The following is a 15,542-nucleotide window of genomic DNA, read 5'->3' on the forward strand; positions in this document are numbered from 1 at the left end:
TGTATTCTTGCCTTTAAAACTTTTGTAGAACAAAATTTGAGGGTGGTGGGCAAAAGAAAAAATGTGTATAATATTCATATTTGAAATGACTTTTATGGTAAGAGCATATCTTTCTTTTTTTTTATTGCTTAAAGTATTACAAAGGGTATTACATATGTGTCCCTTTTTTCCCCCGCCCTTGACAATCCCCTATATCTTTCTTCATACATATATTTAAATTATTGAAATACACATTTTCATGCACACATTTGTGGAAACGTTATTTAGCCAATAATCTTAAGATACTAAGTAACTTATAAAAGTGTAAGCAGCTTTTAATTATTTCTGGTCCTTTTGGTTGGGTCTGGTTCAAGGCATGTCACAAGTTTTTCAAATTAATCCATTATTGAATTGGTTTGGTAGAATGATTTTTATGTCTCTAGGTCATTTTGATGATAAATATTATGCTTGGCTAAGAGTGTATAATATGTTAAGTGATGAATAGGGAATTTTCTCCCAAGAATTCTGGGGAGATCATTAAGTTTGTCTTTATTATTTATAGTTAATTTTGCATTTTATTTGTAAACCAAATGGATAGCTTACTTTTTTTTCTTATTCATGTGAGAAAGTGCTATTGCATAAATTGTTGACCTAGAATAAAAATGAATTACAGTCTTCGAAAGGAATGTTTATCATCCCTAGAATTGCAGAATTTATTTTACGATTCTGGAATTCTCACCAATCATTTCATACATCCTGACAATATTGGAAATGACTTCTTAGGAGAGGAATGCCTTGTTAGATAGAGTGGTATTTAAGATATTCATAATTAATCACTGTGTTCTACCCAGAGAACAGTTGTTACTAACAAATTCAAAATTCTCTCTGGTTGACATAATTGCCTCTTTTCAGGGCCAAACGCCTTTTCTGCTTTATAAAGAACTTTAAAAAACCAGACATCCCAGTCATTTCAGTCACCAGAAGCCTCCATGTGTTTCTGTACTCATGATCTCAAATATGAATGGTGTAGATGTGAAAAAGCCATTGGTTATAAAGCTATTCTGTTATGTTGTCATTTCAAAGGAGGTTATTTATCTGAAGCCAAGAGTGAAATTACAGCAGGTGCAGTTTCAGGCCTCCGCAATTATCCCAGATTCCCCCTTCAGTGAATCGTTGACAGCCTCGCAAAAACAGCCTTACTACACTCACCCTGGGAAGCGGACAGGCATTGCAAAATGTGCCGCCGTCACAGCCTGGTTTGGGCCTCTGGAAATCTCTTTATATTCTTAATAGAAAAGTATTGTTTTTCTCATGCCATAAATGGTCAGTCAGTACCTTCCAGTTCACCAGAATTTTACATTCCCTATTGGAAAACAAAGGCTGGCACACTGCCATTTCAGTAGTCCCAGCTGAAATTAGCAGGACTTGCCTCCACAGGAGGGGCAAGCAGAGGAGGAGGGGGAAAGTACTAGTATGTTCCTGCATGTGTGTAAGAACTATTGCCCGAAGGAAGTAGTTATATGTGAACATTCACCACCGGTTATGTCTGCAACAATAGGCAAATTATTGTGTATTTTTCTTATCAGAACTGTCTCCACACAGACAGGACTTAGTTCAATACTGCCTTGGATGCAAAATAAATAAATAGCTCATGGATATCTGACATCTTCAGGGATAGCATTATTTTAAAAAATAGTTCATAGCCTGAAGAAATATAAACAATGCAATAGCAAAAAGGAAAAAAAAAGATAGATGAAGAATTCTGTGAAATCAAATATTTAATCTTATTAGGCATTGCCTCCTATCCTAAACAAGAACTGCTTAAGTTTAAACACTTGCAAAGAAAATATAAAAAAGCAAATATACAAATAGGTTTAATAAAACTAAATTAACTTTCTCTGTGTAGACAGACCTGTGATGTTTGTAAATACTTACCTCGTGCCAAGCACTGTAAGTATTTAATCCTCACAACACTGTATGATGTAGTTACTCTTATTAATAGAATTTTACCGATCAGACTGAACCACAGAGAGGTTAAGTAACTTTTCCAAATCACACAGCTAAGTAAGTGACAGAGCTTGGACTTGTATCCAGGCAGCTTGACTCCTGAGTCCTCACTCTGGACCCTCGGGCTGCATTGCTTCTCACTACATGGTAACACTTTGCTACTCAAAGTGAGGTCCTCAGGCCAGCAGCCTAAAAAACTCAATCTAAGGCCCCACTCCAAACCAAAAGAATCAGAATCTGCAGTTTAACAAGGCCACCGGGTGATTCTTATATACATTTAAGTCTGCGAAGAGCACTGATCCAAGACCCTTAATAGAAAATAGTCTATTTTAGAAAAAGAAATCGTTGTTCGACCCCATTGAAACTGCCAGCTGATTTCTCTGACAGGTTTTAAAAATGGTGAAAAAGATTCCTGTATAAGTAAGCTACCCTCTTTGTTCTTGCTCCTCATGGTCCAATGATAAGCCAGGCCATGAAAGTCCTTGTGCCCATTCTTTTTATCTGAGACCCGTGGTTCTTAAAATGTGGTGCCTGGACCCGCAGCACCCAACAGCATCAGCTGGAGATTGTTAGCTGTGTAAATTACTGAGGCCTCACCTGGACCTGTTGCGGGTGGGGGGGCCAGGCAATCTGCTCTAAAAGCCCTCTGCTTTCGTGCCCTCTGACGTTCCAGAACGCCGCCTCACTCCTTCTGAAATGGCGCCCCGCTTGAATGGTATTATTCTTCGCTGGAAATCGTTCCTTAAAAGGTACAGTTCCTTTGTTTTGCAAATGAGGCAGTTTATAAATATGGAGAAAAATCTGTGTTGTGAACTTTAGTTTCATTGAAAAAGCAAACCACGGTCCTAAAAATAGCAGGACCCGGACTGAATTAACAGTGTTTTCCAAAGTGGCTAAGTTTTTGGAAACGGTCGGCTCTGGTGTTTGCCCTCATGTCATCTTGGCTCACTCTTTCTCCATGCCTCGTGACATTTTATTCTGTTTGGTTGCTACTTTTAAAAAATATATATTTTTATTGATTTCAGAGAGGAAGGAAGAGGGAGAGATAGAAATATCAATGATGAGAGAGAATCATTGATCGGCTGCCTCCTGCACGCCCCCCACTGGGGATTGAGCCTGCAACCCAGGCATGTGCCCTTGACCAGAATCGAACATGGGACCCTTCAGTCCACAGGCCAACGCTCTATCCACTGAGCCAAACCGGCTAGGGCTGGTTGCTACTTTTAACACTCTGAAAGGCCTGCCTGTGCTCGATTGTCCGGTGAGTTTTTCCCCCACTGTGGGGAGGCTGCCCTTGGACAGGCTTTCTGACTTCTCCATCTTTGCTCTCCATTCATTTCCTTGGCAGAGTCTCTTAAGTCGAGGCCCCGTAAAGAGGAAATGCATCTTCTTGAAATGAACTGCTTTCTTGAAAATTACTCACGGGACACCTTCTCCCCATGGTATTTCAATGAAGTCTCTCTCTCTCTCTCTTTCTCTCTCTCTCTCTGTGTGGCAGCATCAGCTGATAGGTGCTCTGGTGTTTTTAAGCTGGACACATAGGTTGGTTGTCTTTTTTCAAAGTTAAATATATCTAAAGAAAAAACCAACTCTTAACTGTCAGAATGAATGGGACATTTCTAGTGAAACTAGAATTTTTTTTTCTTTTTCATCCGCACCAATGTATTTTTCATCTGGCATAAGTCCTAAAATGATGGTTACTTGCTAGTTATGGAACAGCCTGGTTAAACGTGACTGTATCCCAGAGCTTAGAATAGGTTATGGGGGGCTGTCTGCCTTATGTACTTCCAGGGAGCTACCCTTCTGTCCTGGTCTTTATTCAGGCATTTACCTGATAATATGATTACAGTATTGAACTCCCTTCCCTGATAAAATATGGGACAATTTCCTAAGTCGAGATCTGTCTGCATAGTTTCATTAGCGTCAGCCTGACTACCATTAATGCTGCTTTAAAAGTGGTCATAGCTTTCAAAATTAACAATTACACTTTTATTTTGTCTTTTATCTTCTTTTTAAATATTGAAATGACAAGCATGGTAATGATGGAAAAAGCCTCCCTTGTGACTGGAGAGCAATTAGTGTGAAGACCATGACTAATGAAAATAAATGCTCTCACACTTTGTAGAATCCAGGTGGCTCACTCGAGTTGTCAGTCTTTCTTCCTTATTAAATCATAAAATTGTAATTGGAAAATTTTATAATAAAACATTTGGAACATTATTAATTCCTCATCAGAAATAACTTCTTAATGGCTTCCTGGTCTTTTTTGTTAATGCCCTAAAAGAAAACTCAACTATTGAGAGTAGGTGAAGGGTAAATTAGTGCAAGAAACAGAAGGGGAAGAACAGTGATGTTTTGAGTATAAGCTCTGGTCTTGAGTTCTCAGGTCTGTCTTTTGCATAAACCTCTCCACGCCTTACCAAGGTATGTTTTTATTCCTCTTTATCACTGTGTCCTGATTGGAAAGTGAGGAAAGGAAAAAAAATCATAAAAAACTGGGCAGGGAAGCTTTAAAAGCTAGTAAAAAGAACAACAAAAAAAGGTGAAATTTAAATTCTATACCATATTTCTGGCTTCCTACTTAAATGCAACTTGTTGGTGTTTTTTTTTTTTTAATTAACTTAATTTTTAAAACTTTGCAATTACAGTTGACATAGAATATTATTAGTTTCAGGTGTACAGCGTAGTGATCAGACATTTTAAAATATGACTTGAAACAGATCGGTGTCTATCGTATTGACTTACAATGACGATCTCAAATTTCCATTTAGCAGTACTAGGAGGAAACAAGACATACGAAACAAAAGATTGAGCACGTTCTTCCGATTATCTCCCAATTTAGCATTCTGTATTTTATTTCAATTTAATTCTTAAAATAGGTTTTTAAAGATATTTTAGAGAGAGAGGAAGGGAGAGGAATAGGGAGATAGAAACATCAATGAGAGAGAAACAGCATTGATTGGCTGCCTCCTGCACGTTCCCTAGTGGGAGTCAAGCCCGCACGTGCCCTGACTAGGAATCAAACTGGTTCCTGGGTTGATGCTCAACCACTGAGCCATACCAGCTGCACAGCATTCTGTATTTTAGAGTACACAATGGACTGAGGTAGACCGCAACCCATGGCTGTCGCCAGCCTGATGCCAGGATCAATGCACGTTTGTATTGAACAGATATAATGCACTCATGCCATGCGTAAATACCTAAAGCCAGGTTAATGAGGATGTAGCACTTGCTAAGACAGCACGTGTTGCTACTTTTGTCAGTGACTGGGGAACATCACATTCAGCCAAGAGAGCCAAATAGACACATAGTTATCTCAAGATGATGACTGTTTTATCTTTACAGCGTAATGAAGTGTGTGTAGCCAGTTGTAGTACGTAGGTTATGGAGCCTACACTGTGTTGTCTCGGTTTCTCATGGTTTGCTCCCTCCTTACATCAGGTGCTGTTAGTTATACCTAAGAAAATAGAAGTGAAATTTCTCAAAGTTCACATTTAATGATGTTGTCAGGATGTGTGGGTAATTGTTAGAGATCTGCAGAATCATCAGAACAAAGTGAACAGTACCAGGGAAGTTGGAGAAAACGGAGTGTTTTTTGTTATTTCACTAATTTTGGCAAAGATCTGTTAAAGACATGGCTAGATTCTCCAAAATTTGGCAGTACGGCAGCCTGGGTGCTGGATATGCTATTTCTGAACTGGGTGGTACAGGGGAAAGGTGCCTTTTATGTGTTTTAGGAATGTATGGCCTTGAGCTGAATCAAGAGTGTCTGTTCTGGGGCTGGAGCTGAATGAAAGGAAAGAAGAAATATGATTTTAAAATTTTTCAAATGAAGAAAGGTTTTGTTAAGTTCACTAACATTAGGGATTTGACCAGCCTTTCCTTTCTTCATTTGAACAAATTGTCGTCCGCCAAGCCTCACTGTAAGCACCTTTTCCTGTGTTAGATGCTCCTGCCAGCAGCTCCCCACAACATCTGTGCACCTGCCAGGTGAGCCTGCAATTCATCACACCGTGTGGATATTACTTGGCTTGTTCTCTTCATCACTGAACCATTGGGAGCTCCTAGAGCCTTCTAGGACGTAGGGAATGTATGTGTGTCTGTTAGCACACCTACAGCACTTGCCTTTTTATATATCCTAAATATTTATTTGTGGAACAAATGTCATATTCAAGCCTCATTTATGACTTTAGGACTTTTCTTCTCTTCATGTGCCAGTGCTTCCTAATGATTCTACTTGGTGTGAGAAATAACGTTCAAGAATTAGATCAAGTGGACGAGCCTGCTTTAGGTTTCTAGCAACATGTGAGTTATTAGGCCGTTTATCTTCGAAATAATCTAGTTTGTATAAAGGTCAGGCACTCCAAATTTACAATTTGGAAAATGGAAATCTTAAATGAGTATTGTATAATATAAATAGTTTTTGGTCATTGCAGTTAAAATTATGTGATATATGAATTAAGAATGCCCTTGGAGGAATTTTGGAAGATGAATTCTGTAGCTGTCAGCATCTGGCTGATAAACTTTATAAACTCACGTAATCTCTCTGTCTTGTGATTCTTTTCCCACTGAAAAAAAAAAAATGGAATTACAGCTTGTTTTATCTAAGTATTGTTTCCAAAATTTAGAACCGTATGTGTAGAAGGCTTCAGAAAACATGTGTGTGTGTATGGCTTAAAGTTTTCAAAGTTTAATCTCCTTTCTATATACACATGTGCCTTAAAGCCCAGTGATCATGCCAGAATTAGCAATTTGTAGGGCATTCAGGACTCCTAGGACTCGAGACAGAGACCAGACTCACTCAAGCTTAAGAAAAAAAAAATGCTACCTAATCACACACAGAGAGAGGGGGGAGGATGCTGAGGAGTATGTGGGATTGAATCCCCCAGCATGGTGGTTCCCCAAGGAAGAGATGCTGCTGGCAGATTCAAGAGTTTAGAATTAACTCCGCTACACATACTCACACCAGTCTTCTCCTTTTAGCAAAGATACATCCTTAATGTAAGCGAATGGGCTGTGTTCGGTCTACCATTATTTGCTGAAGGAGCTGACACCATCATGCTGACCAAGGGCAAGTCACTAGGTGGTTAGATTGCACTTTGAATATTACTTTCAGTTGGTGTCACTGTGTAAAATGATGCTGAGTGCAAGAAAGGGGAGTTTAATGTGTCTAAGCAGATGACCTTCTTTCTAGAAATTCAGAATTTTTTTTCTCCTGAAGAAACCAGGGATAGTCTTGTAAAATGTAGACGATACTGCTTCTTTCATCTGTGACAATATAAGAACTATCCGTGTCCATCTTGCATCAAAGCATAACCAACCTCTGCCTGCAGGTCAATTAGAGCTCATTTTCTGATCGTTGTTGACCGAGGAGTTAGCTTTGCAACCCTTTGCGTCTTCCAGAGGACGAAAATGACAAGCAGGAAAATGGCATTCTCATCATATGCCCGAAGTAGAGGATTTCAAAATGTGAAACAGCTGAGCTCACTTGACATTTCTCGATGTCACCTGCTTCATCTGCCAATGGAGGAGACAGAGAGCTCCCTTTCCTGGTGTTTATTTTTTTTTCCAGAATTCTGCCAAACTTAAAGGATTGCATATAATTTGCTAAAGAAGAGATGTGCCAAGAAGGGACATTTCGATTCCGATGACTACCAGTGCCTAGAAAATAAATGTGAAGTAGTATTGCATCGGTTTCTTTCACCCAGCTGTGCCATATACTTTCTTAATGGTACCTAGGTAGAAGCATTGATTTTCCTATTTATGTGAGGACTTGAAAGGGATCGTAAATTATGGCTGAGTCTAGCTTGAAGGTGGCAATGAGCTAAGGTGATGTAGAGGTATACGACGAAAATTGAAACTTCTAAAGTGCGTCAGCCGAGCTCTGCAGGGGAGAAACAGCAGGGGGCTAATAGATGTGAAATTTTAATGCTTCATTTTTTTTTTCCCCCTCAAGAAAGAGGATTAATTAAGAAGATATCAAATACATGGCTTCTGGCATATAGCCACACTATTTACAAAGAGAGAAATAAACTGTGAGATAAGAACTGACTAGGAAAAGGAAAGCCCCTCCTTTGGGAGACTAAATGTTAATGACATTTTTAAGTTGAAGTTACAGAGTTCAAATGTAAGGAAAAGGAACAAGTATGACTTATTAGGTGTTTACTGGAAATTTAGCTAATTTGTAAGCATCTGTTTTCAACATCTTGGGGGAGTGTTTAGGGATGCAGTCTACCCAAGGCACAAAAGGACTTACAGATGTAATACTATTTCTTTAATGAGATTTGAGACTTAAAATCTGTTGTTATGTGCAGATGTTTGACATTTATCAAAACATGTGCTGATATTTTTGATTCAGGCACACTTTTCAAAATGTGCCAACCTGCAGGAAATTGTGTCACCATAAGTGCTGCCAGCAAAACCATCTGAGCAACTTGCCAGAGATTGAAGCTTATGATCGAGGTCCCAAATGTGCTGTGTTTGTAGCCTCAACGATGTGCTGTGTACCCTTTACATATTGAAGAGCCCATTGAAAATTAATCTCAGTGAAGGGGCATGGCCACCCAGTCTGTTTCCTTTTCTAAAGAATCACAAACCATCTGTTGAATAATTTTCAATTCTAGAATTTCTCTGGGCTGTGACTTCAATTAAATGAGGCCTGTTAATAATATAATTAAGATCTATCCAGAAATGAAGAGTCAGGAGACATTTATACCTCAAAGTGCCAGGCAGAAATGCGTGAGTTATTCATCCAACAAACGTTTATTCACTCAGCAAACTTTCCTATGTGCCAGTAACTGGGGACAAAAAATTGAACAAGACACACTTTTTGCCTTCAGAGAGCTCTGTGCTGCTGTAGCCAGCTTTCTTTTCTTTGTTGGCAATTAACACACTCTCAATCTTTACCTAATTTCTGTCTTAACTTCAAAGCTTGCCTAAACCTGTATGCAATTTACAAGGAAATGTTTCTTCTTATTCTGAGGTAGACAACTTCATGACTGCTCTAAACTTTTGTTCTTTCTTCTTTTTTTGTTGTTAATCCTCACTAGAGGATTTTTTTGTTGTTGATTTTTTTTTTTTTTTTTAAGAGAGAGTGGGAGGGAGGGAGGGAGAGAAAGAACAAGAGGAAGGGAGGGAGAAACATCAATGTGAGAGAGACACATCAATTGGCTGCCTCCCATGCAAGCCTGACCAGGGCTGGGGATCAAACCTGCAACCCAGGTATGTGCCCTTGACCAGGAATCGAACCCAGAACTATTCAGTGGTTGGGCTGATGCACTGAGCACAATTGGCCAAGGCTGTTCTTTCTTTTTTAACTCTCTCTGAGTTCATTATCACAAGTAGTTCCCTAAAGGTTCGTGTTTATTTGCTCTCTGTTTCCTCTATATTTATAAAATAGTGACACCATTCAATGACGTCCATGAGTGAATAACATTTTAGGTACCAGGTATAATGCTGCGTATGTACCATAAGTTATTCATTCAAATCTGAGAACAATTTCATGAGACATACACTATCACCTTACTACTTATAGTCAACTAATAAAAGCTAAAACTACTTGTTCAAGGCTACACGGCTCCAGTGTGGTATAGGGAAGATACTCCTACTGCCCAGACTCCATATTTCACAATATAGCATGCCATCTTGTGCCTTTGTACCCCAGAATATGTTGTTTGTTTTTTTATTTTTGTTAATCCTCATCCGAGAATATCTTTCTAGACATCTGACTCTCTTGGTATAGAGTCTGCCACTAAATTCTCATTCTTTTGTACAAAGTCCATACAGGGGGATGTTACTTTGAAATAACTATTATATTTGTTACCTCAAATAACTATCAAAATAACTAGATCAATTATGTAGATGTGGGACTTACTGCCCTATGCACTGATCCTTGAGCCAGTATACAATCTTATGATTCAATTGCTACTTTGAGGTGACCCAGTTCGTCTTATCTGCTTCAGAAATGTGTTCTCTACTGTTTCATCATCGGATGGTCCCCTGGAGCACTTGCTGTGTTGGGAAGCTTCTTAGCACAAGATCGAGCCATTGCCGAATTCCCTTCGTCTTTTTTTAATTTTTAGTATATTTTATTGATTTTTTTTTACAGAGAGGAAGGGAGAGGGATAGAGAATTAGAAACATCGATGAGAGAGAAACATCAACCAGCTGCCTCTTGCACACACCCTACTGGGATGTGCCCACAACCAAGGTACATGCCCTTGACCAGAATCGAACCTGGGACCTTTCAGTCCACAGGCTGATGCTCTATCCACTGAGCCAAACCAGTTAGGGCCATTCCCTTTGTCTTTACAATGACTTTTTTTTTTTTTTTTTTTTAGATTCTTTTATTTATTTATTTTCTTTCCTCAGATCTACCTGGACTTTTTTTTCCCTTTATTGATTAAGGTATTACAAATGTGTCTTTATCCCCCCATTGTCCCATCATCCCCCCAGCCCTGCCCTCACCCCCACCCTCTGTTGTCTGCATCCATCACTTATGTTTATATGCATGCATACAAGTCCTTTGGTTGATCTACATTGACTCTTAATCACCAACCCTGTGAATTCTAAATACTGGTTTAGTTCTGCCCTTGACAAGTCAAAAGGAATTGCCTCTTAATCAGCCAGAAGCATTATGTGGTAGATTGATTCCAATTTAGCTTGAGATGGAATAATTGAGGCTATTATCATCAAATTAAAGAAGTGAGTGTATAAATAAAGAGAAAAAGGAAAGCAAGTTTGCTGGTCCTTGAGAGCAAGGTCTGTATCTTTTTATTTTTGTATTACAAGTGGCTAGTTTACTTCTTGGCATGTAAATGATCTCAATGCCTGTAGAATGTTTGTAATAAGTGTCTCCCAACTCTTGATTCCAGGCGAGCCCTAAACAGCTCCATTGGATTTATTTATAGTCTAATAAACCCATCAAATATTTTAGGAGAGGTAATGAGTCTTCCCTTTCTCTTAGCTAGACTGAATATCCTGTTTCTTTACTTTTTTTTTCACAGATTGTTTCACAGATTGAAAAACATCACTGTTCTCATTGTGAACTATGATACTGATATAACTTAGGTACATGATTAACTATAAAGCCAGGCACGAAGGAGGCACAATCAGAAGGCTGTACAAATTGAGAGAGAGTCGGGTGGGGGTGGAAGGGGAATTCTAGCTGGGGTAAGTGAACTGGAAAGTCTTTATGGAGAAAGTGGCCTTTGAAATGGGTCTTGATGGGCTACTTTGTCCAAGTGGAGGGAAATAATTGGAGCAAAGAGCTGAAGGAAGGGTCGATTTGGCAACTGAACATTAGAGCCATTGGATGAGATAAAAGGTATTTATAAGAGATTGTGAGAGAGGAAGTTAGAAAGGTACTTTGAAAATGAATATGGATTAAATGTGAAGATGGAGAAGTCTTGCTTTATTTATTGGCTATAGGGAGGCATTGAATGTTTTATAGGTAGAATAACTGGATTAGCATAGGGCTAGTTAGCATAGAGATCAATCTTGTAGGACTGATTAGAGTAGCTAATCCATTTCTTAACTGTGTGTGCTTCTGTCAGTAGCTCACAAAGTGATTCTGTGATCTTTACTGTTCTTCATTAGGCTGAACCCAGAGCATCTTCGACTTCATGGGTCCATTATTATCTGAGGGTCTTTTGGTTCCTCCTCTCATTCTTGGTCCCTAATTTGTATCTAAGTTACATAGAAAGCCACTTATTTTCTAGAGACTTATCCCCCATTTCTTTCTGCTCCTTTTCCTAACTTATCTGATCTTTGCTTCATGTCTGGGTTTTTTCAGAGGACCTAAGTTGTTTGATTGGTTGATTTGTTTGTTTATGTATTTTTACATTTATTTTTCTCATTTCTACACTCCTCCCTCCAACCCTCAGACTCCATACCAACTTTTATAGAACTAGGTGTCTACAAGTTTCTAAATAATTGCATGTTGTTTTAACAGATGCAAGACAGTACAGCTTACTGTTGTAAACAAGGACTGCAAGGAGAAATACTGGAATACTTAGGGAATTCTCTGCTCCCACAGCTCATTTTGCATCCCCAGAACCTGTTACTAATCAGGACTTGGTTTTTGGTGTTCATGGGCTGTGGGCAACAGGAAGGGAGACATGATTAGAGTTCTTCAGTAGTCAAACTTGCTCTAGCACATCCTCTCACATTTATCTCTGCTGAACTTGGCGACTGCTGTCAGCTGGACTCAGGATGGGACACATGGCTTTCACTTTCATTTATTTTGTTTGTTTGTTTGTTTTTTAAATAAATCTTTATTGATGAAAGTATCACATAGTTCCTTGCCCCTCCCCTCCCTCCTCATGTCACTCCTGAGATGAATCCTGGTCATCGGGATCAGCTGCAGGGAGAGGAACACCATCCGCTGGACCCAATGGTGGTTCAGTCACAAAACAGTTGGGATCATTCTCAGGTGCTGCTTCTCTTGAATGCTGAGGTGACATGGCCTCTCCCCCCAGTTACTTGAATGGAGCTTTACAAGCTTGGAGATCGTGTGACTCACATCTTCACTGAGAGTCCAGGGCGACGTTTCCAATCCTCTGGATAACTTTGTGCATGTCCCTCGTTCCTTGTTCCTTGCAGGCATCTTCCAAGGTGGGCCCTGTCAACTTCAGGAATTTTACTGAACAAATAAAGTTATCGTCCACAGGGTTGGAAAGGAGGGCATCCAACAACCCCCGAAAAACATCTGGTTGAGACAACAGCTTTACTTAGCCGATCTTCAGCGTAAGATAAAGTTCTCCCATAAAGAGCACGAACTCGTGGAATCGTTTCCGAGCTGCTTCATCCCCCATGGCAGCTTGATATCTAGGCTCATAATCAGTCTGACATCTTTGAAGGAGCACTTGGCGGAAGCTGCCCCTCTGTGAGCAAATGGTCAGGTGACGGGGCAGGTCATCACACAGGCGAGCTCCCACGCAGCGGAGGTTTGGCACGGACGTGGCCTGTGGATAGATGAGGTCCACAAGTTCTTGCAAACCCTGGTCCGTGGTGACCCGGCCCCTCAGGGTTACTGCAAACTACTCCATGTGAGTTTCACAATGGCCAGGCTGCTCTGTCATTTGGTTAAAGAAATCCCAAACGAATACGGACAGAGGGAGACCATCCTCGCTGAGTCCTTGATGGCTGCTCAACCGTTTCCTCTGGTCATAGCACAGCTCAGGGACCTTGTATTCGGTCTGAATCTCCAAGGACAGGGCCTCCGGCGTCTCCAGCCGCACAGCCTGGCTCCTGCTCAGGGCGCCCTCCACGTCCTGCAGCACCTTCTGGGCGGAGCCCTGGCATCGCTCCTCCAGCTCCCGGGTGTGGCTCTGGAGCTCCTGGCTCTGCTGGTCCAGGTTGGCCTCACTGTCCCTCAGTCTCTGCAGGGTGCACTCTTTCTCGCTCTCCAGTGTCTGCAGGTACGACCTCTCCTCCTCCCTCAGGAAGCTGCGCAGGTTCTGGAAGTCCGCCTGGATTTTCAGTCTCTGAGCCTCTACTCCTTCCACTGGACGATCTGCTTGCTGTGAAGGCTTTCTGGTTCGTGCATTTCTCTTCCAGCTGCCTCAGTTTCCTCACTGCCTCTTGGAGCTTTTCTCTGTAGCGTGCTCGCGTCTAGCTGTGGCCGCAGCTGATGCTCACGGGCTCGGCCATCAGGTGCAGGCAGATGGAGCAGGAGGCCGCCTCCCGCATCTTCTTACTGGTGGAGGCCGATGCCATGCCTCTGCCAAAAGCTGCAATGCCGGACCCAGAGGCTCCCACAGCGGTGGTGGCGCACCCACCCCGCGCTTCCTATGTGTTGGGGTCCAACCCCAGCAGGTCCAGGGGTCCCCAAAGGTGTGGACAGAGTCGGCGAAGAAAAAATGACACGAAGACAGCATTCAGTTGATCAGCAGCCTCGCCAGGACCTCTAGCCAGGAACTCCAGCCAAGTTCTGTCCCCAGCTTCTGTCATGGCTTTCACTTTTAAAGATGACTTCTTGAACAGCATTGGGAGTTTCCACTCATAAAAATTGGAGCCCGAGGAATGAAACTCAATGCTGCTTGAGCTTTTCCACTGAGGGCCACCTAATGCCAGAAGGTGGCTCCTGCTAACAGGAGGTTAGGAAGTGGAGTATGCTAGGCCTGACATGGTGATGTGATCCAGGGGAGGGTGAGGTGGGACAGAAGGTTGTGATGAGCAGCCCGTTTCTGGTGCAAATACCTTTGAAGCCTCCGCTTACATCAAAATCTTGGGTAAAATTTGCAGCCCACTTATGCTTTAAGAAATCTTCATCTCAATTCCTAAAGTCACATTTATATTCCCCCTTTCTCCTGTGGTTTCTGAGGATTTAATGACTATTAGTAGGGCGGTGAGATGGGCCAGAACAATGGAGTGAGGAAAGGATATTCTGCGCCCAGTTTCAGAAGCATGCGTTAGTAACGAGAACCAAGGCTTTGGAGCCAGAGTGAAACCGAGTCTTCCAATTATTACACATGTGACCTGAGCAGTCACTTCACTGCTCTGAGACTCAGTCTCCATATCGATAGAAAGGGGATAAGAATGTCTCATGTGATGAATATAGGTTAAATAGATAGAAATACAACAGACATAAAATTCTTGTCTTACCGTATAGTAAATAAATGTTCAATCATGGAACCCAAGATAATGTCCTTTATTATCGTAACTGTACTAAAATACATTACTATCCATTTGGCTCTTCCAGTATCTTTAATATTTGAAAGTAAATTTATATTTTAAAATCATACGCTAGTTGACATTTTGATATGCTCAAAAAGTCACCACTTGGCCTTATCAGTTACATTGTACAAGATATGAAGCCATAATCTCCAAAATTTATAGGGAACTCATACAACTTAACAAAAAGAAGATAAACAATCCAATCAAAAAATGGGCAAAGGATCTAAATAGACACCTTTCAAAAGAGGACATTCAGAAAGCCAAGAGACATATGAAAACATGCTCAAAGTCACTAATCATCCGAGAGATGCAAATCAAAACAACAATGAGGTACCATCTCACACCTGTCAGAATGGCCATCATCAACAAATCAACAAACGACAAGTGCTGGAGAGGATGTGGAGAAAAAGGAACACTTGTGCACTGCTGGTGGGAATGCAGACTGGTGCAGCCACTATGGAAGGCAGTATGGAGGTTCCTCAAAAAATTGGAAATGGAACTCCCATTTGACCCTGTGATCCCACTACTAGGAATATATCCCAAGAAACCAGAAACACCTATCAGAAAGGATATATGCACCCAGATGTTCATAGCAGCACAATTCACCATAGCTAAGATCTGGAAACAGCCTAAGTGCCCATCAGTAGATGAATGGATTAGAAAGCTGTGGTACATCTACACGATGGAATACTATGCTGCTGTTAAAAAGAAGGAACTCCTACCATTTGCAACATCATGGATGGAACTGGAGAGCATTATGCTAAGTGAAACAAGCCAGTCAATGAAGGAAAAATACCACATGATCTCACTCATTCATGGATAATAAAGACCATTATAAACTGATGAACAATAATAGATACAGAGGCAGAGCTGCCTCAA

At 40.9% G+C, this 15,542-nt stretch overlaps 1 protein-coding gene and 1 pseudogene across 2 annotated transcripts in view; one reads left to right on the plus strand and one right to left on the minus strand.

Annotated features, from left to right (window-relative positions):
* PRKG1 (protein kinase cGMP-dependent 1) overlaps positions 1-15,542 on the plus strand; it is a 1,083,951-nt gene that overhangs the window by 685,394 nt on the left and 383,015 nt on the right. The gene's annotated exons all lie outside the window — the stretch shown is intronic.
* On the minus strand, positions 12,311-13,703 carry LOC139022130 (polyadenylate-binding protein-interacting protein 1 pseudogene; annotated as a pseudogene).

The sequence above is a fragment of the Myotis yumanensis genome, unplaced genomic scaffold (assembly GCF_028538775.1).
Source record: "Myotis yumanensis isolate MYYU_CA2020_CCGP unplaced genomic scaffold, mMyoYum1.0.hap1 SCAF_13, whole genome shotgun sequence".
Taxonomy (NCBI): domain Eukaryota; kingdom Metazoa; phylum Chordata; class Mammalia; order Chiroptera; family Vespertilionidae; genus Myotis; species Myotis yumanensis.